The 9,864-nt window shown below is 35.4% G+C and overlaps 1 pseudogene; it reads right to left on the bottom strand.

The window, feature by feature from the left end:
- Positions 1 to 1,440: 1,440 nt before the first annotated feature.
- LOC103733449 lies at positions 1,441 to 2,186 on the bottom strand (annotated as a pseudogene).
- Positions 2,187 to 9,864: the final 7,678 nt, after the last annotated feature.

Here is a 9,864-nt window from a genome sequence, read left to right as displayed (position 1 = left end):
CATTTATTTATTATAATAAATGAACTGTCCTGTTAATAGAAAAGTGTTCTTCAAAAGAAATAAAGCCTAGGTATTTGGTTTAATAGCAAAAATATGTAGTTTAAGATCCCATTCCATTCTTAAACTGTTTGAAAATTTTTACGTTAATGACACCGAAAATGTTTATTACATATGTATCTTATTCAAACTCAAGTCTTTCCTTCCTCTCAATCCCATTAAATACAAGACCTATAAAAGCAACTTTAAAAGGTGAGATCTGCCAGAGAAAATTAAAACTTCCTTTACTAAAATCTACCATAATAACCAATTATTCCAATCACTTTTAAATTTGGACAAGGAATATTCTTTACTATTTATTTGCTCTCACACTCACTGCTAATGAAGTCTTATAAGTTCATCTGTTTAAAAGCATCACAATATAATGATCCTGGCTTATGGTATAGATTTGGGGAATAATATAAGACAATGCCATGTCAAAAAGCAGACCCAGGACATGATGTATATAATAGCAGCACTCCACCTTCCCCACCTTCATACAGTCTGTGTTCTATAGCTTTATCAGTTTTATTTTTCAAGCCGTATTTTAATTTTGAATGCTTAACACTATTGTGAATGTGCACTTCACTTTCTTCATGTTTGCTAAGAGTGTGTGACAATGTTGCCAATCTCTGCGCCCATTCTCACTTTTCAGTTGATTTTTTTCCTTCCCCAAAGAGTTTGCAACAGAGGCAAAATACAGAGTCTTTGGAGGCTGAATGAAGTAACCAGGACCTAGTGGCTTTTTCACCGCTTGGAAGAATTCATGTATATTAAGTTTCTGAAACTTCCTGTATTGTCTTTTGGAAAATTAAAGTTTCTTACTTGAGGTGGATCATTTTCAAGGAGAATATCATTCTGTTTAATAGTCAAAATGTGGGGCCACGTACCTGGATCTGAAGAAAGCACAACAGACACACTACTCTTCCGAATTTTTGTCTTCTAGCTGCCCTTGAAATTTATCAGCTACTGCTGGCATAGAAGGCAAATTCACATTCTTCTTGTTCAATAATGCATCTGGGCTATATTTTGCTGAATCTTTTATCTCAAAAATCTTTTCCTTTTTTTCTGGTATTCTATTTTTTCCTGAACGTGTCCTTGATGATTCATATGACTTTTTTTCATTTTCTTCTCTGTTAGCATTCCCTTTTCTGTAAAAGGGAATTCCAATTCCCATTCAGTAAATTGATAGGATTTTTCTCTAATGCTGATTTTTTTTATTCTGTTTCCATTATCTCATTATATTCATTGATACAATTTTGGCAGCAAAATCTCTTCTGCTGATCTCTAAGGAGGACATGGTTTCCAGTGTTCTTATTGGGCATGTATTCTCCACACTGTTCACTATTAAACCATTGGTCAACCTATACTTACTGAAGCAATGGTTACTACAAAGTTAATGTGTTATGTTATTAACAGTGATTTCATGGTGAACCTCTCATAATTTGCTACAGATTCTATATCTTTACTAATTAAAAATTCATTTTCTAAGATTCTGGTAGTCTTCATAGGGATAAAAAGATGTACTACAAAATTCGTATAAAGATTTGTTTGATTCCACTGAAGAAACAACGGTAGCCTTCTTGGTAGGTGCATCTCAGGAGTGGGATGAGTTGCAAATCTTCCATTCTGAAGCACATTCATCCTACCAGGATTAAAAGGTCCTACTCCAGTCTTGATCTTAATTCTTGACAGACTGGAAGTAATGAAATCCAAATCTTTGAGACTATTTTTATTTCCAGAAGGTTCCCATTCAATAAATTGATAGGATTTTTTCCTTCTTTACAATTGTTTCTATGTCCTCTTCATCATCAATAACAATTGTTTCACGTATATTTCCCTCCTGAGAAGTCAATCCTCTTGAAGACAGAATAATGAGATAATAATTTCCTTGTGATTTTCTGTTTTGGTGACATAAATACAAATTTTCTTTCATCAGCTACTACCGGAGCACAAAGTAGAAGCTGTATTGATTGAATAAACACAACATCATCATCTTCCACTGGTGAGTTTCTAGATGTACTGACTACAGAACTAGTTGGATCACCAACATAATCCATATCTGTGAGGCAAGTTGCCATGACCCTACTCCCTAACAAAGGGTAAGTCTGTCCAGTCAGCTCTAATCCTCCCACTGAATATTTATCCATGCCAAATGACAATGGAGAGGTTTTCCTTATTTCTGCCCAATGCTTCAGGTGGCTGGCTTGATGATGAATCCTTGCCCTGGTTTTGGCTGTGGCTCTATGAAATGAACCTCCCCTCCCCTGGCCCACCCACCTTCAGCAACAAGCACAATGCCATTCTGTCCAGTCCTGATTTTAAGGCTGGTGAGGAGGAGGAGGTGGAGGAGGCACTGGCACAGGCCGAGCCCCTACGGAATCATTTTTTAAAATTTTATGTATATGAATGTTTGCCTGCATATATGTATGTGCAACACATACATGCATGGTGCCCATGGATGCCTGAAGATGGCATTGAATCCCCTGGAACTAGAATTATAGATAGTTATTAGCTTCCCTGTGGGTTCTGGGAATTGAACCCTGGTCTTCTGGAAGAACAGCAAGTGTTCTTAACCACTGTCCTGTTTTAGAAGAAAAAAGAAAAAAAAATATATCAGCAAAAAATTTGTATTAGTCCTTTTTTGGTGTTTTGATTATTTTGTTTTGTTTCGGATTTGGTATGGTTTGGTTTGTTAGGGATTTTTTGTTTGTTTATTTGTTTTTTGAGACAGAGTTTCATATAGCCTAAGATGTCATTGAACTCACTGTGTAGTCAAGGTTAGCCTTGGACTTCAAATCCTCCTTCCATCTCTTGAATGTTAATTATAGGTGTATGCCACCACATCCAGTCATTAGACCATTTTATGTTGTGATACCAAAGTACCTGAAGCTGAGTACTTTTAAAAAGGATTCTTTATCTCACAGTTTTAGAAACCAAAAATGTCAGAAAGCCCAGGGGGATTCTGGGGCCAAGATTGCTCTTTTATAACAATTTCCTCTATGAATGAATTCATATCATGAAACCAGCACTAATCCCTTCTAAGGGAACTATTCCTATGACATAATTATTTACAGTAGACCCTACTTCTTTAAAACTCTACCACCTCTTAATACCCATCTGTGCCCAAGCTTCCAACACAAGAACACTTGAAATTTATATCCAAGCCTTAGCAACACGCAAACACCTTTTGTCTTCAATTCAAGTAGTATTTAACTTTTTTAGTACTTCTTTCTCGGTTTATTTATAAAGCTTTTTTTCTTTAAATTTTCTTAAAGTTAAAAAAGGAAGTCATCTCCCTTGTTTGTATCATTGTAGGTGTGATAGCAATACACTTCCCTTAGGCATCATCCTGGAGTTCTGGAGTTAACACACTCCTCCATGTAGAAACACAGACTAAATGCCTTATTGGGTGTCATAAATTATGGGATTCCCATCCTGGTCTCCTCGGAAGGAGTAGCTGATGAGCTGTCTCCTGAGTGTGCAGGAGGGTTTATCAGATGCTTGCTAATGTATGTCTATTTCTATGAAGACGAATGATATTCCATTCTACCTCCTATGTCCTAGCAACAGGAACAATTTGGCAAAATGTAGTTATAACTCTAGCTCCGAAAAGCAATAGAGAGCATTAAAAATAACGATCTTATTTTCTGGCTCTTTTGCCCCTACTTCTTCTGTTTGAGTTAGTTCCCAGGTAAATAAAACTTTCAAATGAGGATTTTATTCTTATTAAACTTTTCTGGAAATCATTAAAGTGATGATTTCCTCCCTGCTTTAATAAAAACAATACCAAATTGCTGTCCCATCTTTTATTAGAATGATTATTAACAATTACATATAGACATCTTGTTTCATTATGCTTTTTTCTTCTCAGATCCAATAAACAAAGCAAATGGCTTCTACCTGTGTTTTAGCAAAGTAAATAAAGTTATAGAATGACTACTGTGCATTTTATAAGATGACTTTGTGACAAACATATACTGTATCAAACACACTAATATATCTGGTTCAGCAATTAGCTAAGTGTCACCTATGTTCCATCTTCTTTTGTACCATGTGATTCTGTCTTTCATACAAAACTGGACAGACAGCATTAATTGCTCTCCAAGACAAAGCACAAATGTACTTTGATTGAGCTCACTCAGGTGTCCTGTCGACAATTAAATCAGAGACACTGAATATGGTGGTTAAGTTTAACAACTACTCCTCTAAGCACTGTAATTTTCTAAACCAATATTAAGAAAAGGGACATTTAATGTTAACATTATCTAATCATTATCAGCCAAATGCTAAACACGGGGTATGAGCCACAGTCATGAAAAACCATGTGCTACATAAAACAGCTTCCAACAAGGGCACTGTTAGCAGAAAACATCTGCCTTGGTGAAAAAGGAAGGTCAGTGGTGGCCTCCTCTTGGCTTCAACTGTCACAAAGCTACACAGAACAAAGCAATTCAGTTTTCACTAGGGGACCCAACTTCAGCTGGATAACTAGATAATTGGCAAAATGGGTTTCTTTGGGCCACGTTCAGGACCCCAATTATCTGCACATTACTTCATAGCATTGATAGCCAGAGCAAAACACCTTTGTGGTGGCACGATGTCTTTTCTTCTTAAATTCCCATTAAAACTGAGACCTTTGTGGACACTGTGGTAACCTTTGTGTATAATGAAGAGGGTACAGCACTAGATAACTGCATAATTGGTTTAGAAACCAAATGTCAGACCATTAGTTTTAGTATCTTATTTAAGATTTGAGGACCTTACTTAGATAACAGTAACTAGAATTTAACCCAATTAAAACTAATGTAGCAAATATTTTTAAATCTTCAAAGAGATTAAATGTTATGTTTCTTTTGGCTTCAGAAGTCACAATCTGATTACAGGAACACTTTCTAGAATAGAAATTAAAATTATAATATTTCCATATAATTCAATCTTTTTCACAGTTTTATTTTAAAGTGGCACTGAAACAGAAGATTTAAGATTGGGATAGTAAATTAAAATGTTATTTCTCAGTTTTTAATATTGACAGTAGGCTTAAGATCTAGTCCCTCTCTGAGGCACTGGTCTGCGAGATTTCTCTATGGAGGTCAAATGGAATAGACCCTGGTGTAGATGTTCAAAATTCAAATCCCAGTCAGACTGCATTGGTGCTCTCTTTGAGTTAGGGCTGAGTTTATTTCACATAATCAACATTCTTATAAATTGTGTACTCCACAAGAGCCCAAGGGAGACATGATGACAAAGTTGGTATATGTAAGAAACAGTAGATATTAGTCTTTGCTTTCAAACTCTGTAAAACTTGAAACTTGGCTTATGACAAGGAATGTTAATGCTTTAATCACACCACACCCTGTAAGACTGTTGTTTAAGGAAAGGCCCTGATGCATTTCTGAGCCTAATGACTTGGAGTAGGAACTCTTCCTTCATGCCAGTTCTTTAAATTAACCAACTGGGAAAGACTGTGAGGTCAGACCCCAGCCAATAGGGAAGGACACAGTTCTCTTGCTAGGTGTAAAAGCCCCCCACCATGTTTCTGGGTCCTGCCACTTGCTGGATCTGACTGATAATGTAGGCCACCCTTTTGCAAAAGTAAAATCTGCCTTGCCTACTTTCCACTTTGTCACTTTGTACACTTCTTCCTGCAGCATTGATGGGGTCATTTGATCTCAGATTTTATTTCTAACATATAAAAGGCCCAAAGACCTTGTTCACATGGGAGAACACTTCCCAAGCTTGACTCCCATAGGGCTTAGGTAGAAAACTTCACAGGGAACAGTGGTCTTGAAATTATTCTATCTTCCTCAATTGAGAAACCATTTGCATTTAAGATATACCTTTCCAGTACAGTTTGGTGACCCAAGCCTTTAATCCCAGCACTCAGGAGGCAGAGGCAGGTGGATCTCTGTGAGATGGAAACTAGCCTGGTCTACATAGTGAGTTCCAAGACAGCTGTTGCTACTGGTTTTTTTAAAGATTCACCTTTCTGAACCCCATAATGAAATGCTCTTATCCCTGCCACAGTTTACAGTTTACAATTCATTAATTTACACCTTTCTGCTTAACTCCAGCTCCCTGTAAAAAATATGATAATAATAACAACAAACAATGTAAACCTCTGTTTGGGTGTAGAATCAAGGGAAATTTTCCAGCTTTTGCAATGACCTCCATGTTAGCATTGACTGAGAATGGAAAGTTCCAGTGAAAAGCCCCTTCAGCTCCCTAGGCTTCAATCTTTGTTTTCTGGATCCTAAAAGTCAGTGCTAATGCTGTCAGTCCCAAAGCTCAAATAACAGTCCAGAAAACTTTATTCTTTCTACCCAATAGTTTGGCAACTCTTCCCCTGAATTTCTTGGACTAACTTTGTCTCTTCAATTCACTTGACAGTGGTCTGCTTTTTTTCTAAGGGTGGAACTTATCCTTTCCCAGTGGATGAAGGGCAAGTGGACTTTGTGGCCACTGAATTATTAATGCCTTGATGTTTATCATTAACACAACATCTCCATGCTACCTTTGTGAGGAAGGCCAAGGGGCCAATTTTATGACTAAATGATACTGAAGTAACCAAAATTATTAATATATGACTTGATACAATGTTGTAGGCTTCAGAAAACTAGATCTTTTTCATGTATTAATGTGACTTTTAATAAGAATTAATGTTTTATATGTTACTTTTTTATTCACTCTAGAAGTGAAAATGTTAAATTTGTAGTATACCTTTATTTATAAGATTTCTGTACTTAGAAATACATAAAACATTAAGATCTATAATAGCTTCATATAGTAAAAGAATACACTGTCCTAATATGTAACACCAATGTTCAACATTATCCCTAAGGATGTTTAGGACAAAAAAAAGCCCTCTTACTAAATAAAACATGTAAGAAACTAATTAAAATAGCAATTCTGTACAAAATAAGTAAAATCACTTATTTTAGTTGGTTTGAAATACCATTAAAACTTTGTCATGACAATGTAATCTGAGTCTGAGGAATAATACAACCAAATATCCTTGTTAAGATAGTTTTTTTAATCATGGGGGGTATGTGGGTTGGTGGGTGTATACAAGTTTATATGCATATACAGAGAAATATAAAACCAAGAAAATCCATAAAAGATTCACAATTGATTAATAACATAAAAGAATTGATTGCTTTAAAAGATGAAACAGAATCAGCATTAATAAAAGGAAAATAAAAGAAAATACATAGTCTATATCTTCCAAATACAGTATAACAAAATAAATATAGTTGTTCTCAATCCATCTTTTGATGAAAGACTAAAATAGGCATTTTGTTTGTTTTGAAACAGGGTCTCCTGTTGCCCAGGCTGGCCTCAAACTTTCTCTTTACCAGAGGATGACATTGAACTCCTAATTCTCCTGCCTCCATCTCCCAAGTGTTGGAATTACAGATATAAGCCATTGTACCTGTTTCTAAGACTGGTTTTGTAAATGAGTATCAGCATCTTAAAGAGGTTCTGCAGTGATCTGCTGATTGGTTCAATTTTAATTAAAAAGATGAATACCATAATTGAAAGGAAGAATCGGCATTAATCTTTAAATCAAAAGGATTTACAATGAGATTATAATTAATTGCATGCCAAAAAATATCTTATTGAATAGGGTGGTGACCTCAGTTACTTTGTTTAATCACTAAAACAATCCAATTCCAAAATAAGAAGTTGGAGCAGTTCCAAATATATCCAATTAAGGTTATCAACTCACTAACAACAGTGACAACAAACCTCAAAAATAAATTCTTCAGAACTTTTCTCTTGGGTCAATATGTCCAAAGAATTTTTTTTAAGACTTAGGTGCTTGAAGAGAACAATCATGGTTGCCACCCCAGAATGCATTGCATTGAACATTTCTAAAAATAATCTTATTGATTTCCTGTCCAAATACTGGGCATGTCAATTGTCACCTCTCTATTTGCAGTAGATCAAAATCAAAGAATATTATTCCTGTTATCTTGTCTCCATCCTGGAAATCCTGAGACTAGTGGGTTTCTCTCTTATCACTTGCATGTATTCCCACATGTGTGATTATATGCTTCAGACTCAGACAGCTTTTGCATCTCTAGTTCCATAAAGAAATGACAAGATTATAATGCATTTCCCAGCATTAATGAAGGGTAGTTACATAGGGTTGATTCAGAAACTGATAATAACCACAGGTTCTATTAGGCATTAATAAACAAAAATATGTTCCACTAATGCAAAATGATTTCCTACTTACTTCAGAGTGTCTTCAGAACTATAAGAAGGCATTCTATTTTTTTCAAATGTTTGTATTTTTTAATGTGAAATAACTAGTATATCCTAGTTGGTATAAAATACTGAGTCAATTACTAAAGCTTCCAAGCAGACCCTTTGAATGAACTTCAGAGGGAAACCACACAAGGCTCTCTAAACAAGACAGAAGTTAAAAGAAGCCAGGCAATTTTTAAAACTTACTGATAGATGTTCTGTATCTGTAAGACTGCACCTGCTTTCTTAAAATCATAATATTCTCAACAAGTTAGAAAGTGTTTCTTGAGTTCTCTGTACACAATACTGTCAGGATGCACTAATGTTCCACTTCTGTACAGAATTCTGCCACCAGCTTTCCTTTGACCTTAACTTTTATCATAGAATCTGGACCGCCATGGAGCTAAGGACTATTGGCATCTCTGATGTGGTGCATAATCAATGAGAGGCGCTTGACAAGTTACCAGCATAGCTAATCAGTATAATAATGTAATAGACATAAGATGTGTCATTCAGATTTATTGTTAAGCTGTGAAATTTACATTCAAATATAGATAAAAGCATTCTAGCTAGAACTTGAATAGAAAAATCCTGTGTGCTTTGTCTGTGAAATATTGTCACTCAGTTGAAAGATAATTTGTAATTGTTGTCAGTATTAATTGTAGGAATAATCAGTGTTAGTAAAAGTTGCCAAACTGGTAAAGGAAAAATGTTAAGAAACTTTCAAGAATTAGATAAAAAATATATTGACAGTTAATATTAAGAAATTTAATAAATAATAATTATCAGATAACTTTAGGGAAGTCATGGTTTTTGGAGGACAAGAAATTAGTATAAAATACAAATAATACAAGTTTTATTAACAGAGACTAGAATAAAAATGTGTCCATTTGTGGTGGGTCATAAAAAGAGCATCAACATCATCTTTGTGAAAACAAGGGATGTAGTATGGAAGACAGCATTACAAGATCAAGGTAGGAGTAAAACTCTGGAAGAATGAAGGATGAAGTCAAGAATCAGGAACATTCAACCAACAACTTAAGTCTGAAACCTTAGGGAATCGAAAGGACCAAGCTTTCAAGCTTTAAGAAACCAGGACTTCCATGTGTCTCCAGAATGGGGTTTCCATCCTTCAAACTTTCTCAGCAGAACCGAAAAGCAAGAAGCAATTGGAAAAGAACATTTCAATTAGGAAGAGATGTCTTGGTGCCAAGCTCATAAGCAATGCATCACGATATATAACTCTAATAACAGTAGAATTGCCCATTAAAGTACCAGTTAAAATATAAAAGAAAATAATCTTTAGTAACAGTACTTAATACCCACAGTATGCTTTCCTAACAAGACCTACATAATGACAACACCAGTTGACATGCCAATGTGGATGGGGAAATTTCATAGGGTCCCACCTCTAGATGAAGAGCCAAAGGCAATCAATGGCTTCTGAGAGCAAGAATCAGTTTTCTCCAGGAACAAACTAGGTTATCCAACCCCAGAGTTTAGTCCTAAATACACATACGTATTAGCACCACTAAATGGATTCAGTGCACTTTGTGTGTGTGTGTGTGTGTGTGT

The sequence above is a fragment of the Nannospalax galili genome, unplaced genomic scaffold, assembly GCF_000622305.1.
Source record: "Nannospalax galili isolate Female #2095 unplaced genomic scaffold, S.galili_v1.0 scaffold293, whole genome shotgun sequence".
Taxonomy (NCBI): domain Eukaryota; kingdom Metazoa; phylum Chordata; class Mammalia; order Rodentia; family Spalacidae; genus Nannospalax; species Nannospalax galili.
This window is presented reverse-complemented; position numbering and strand designations above follow the sequence as displayed.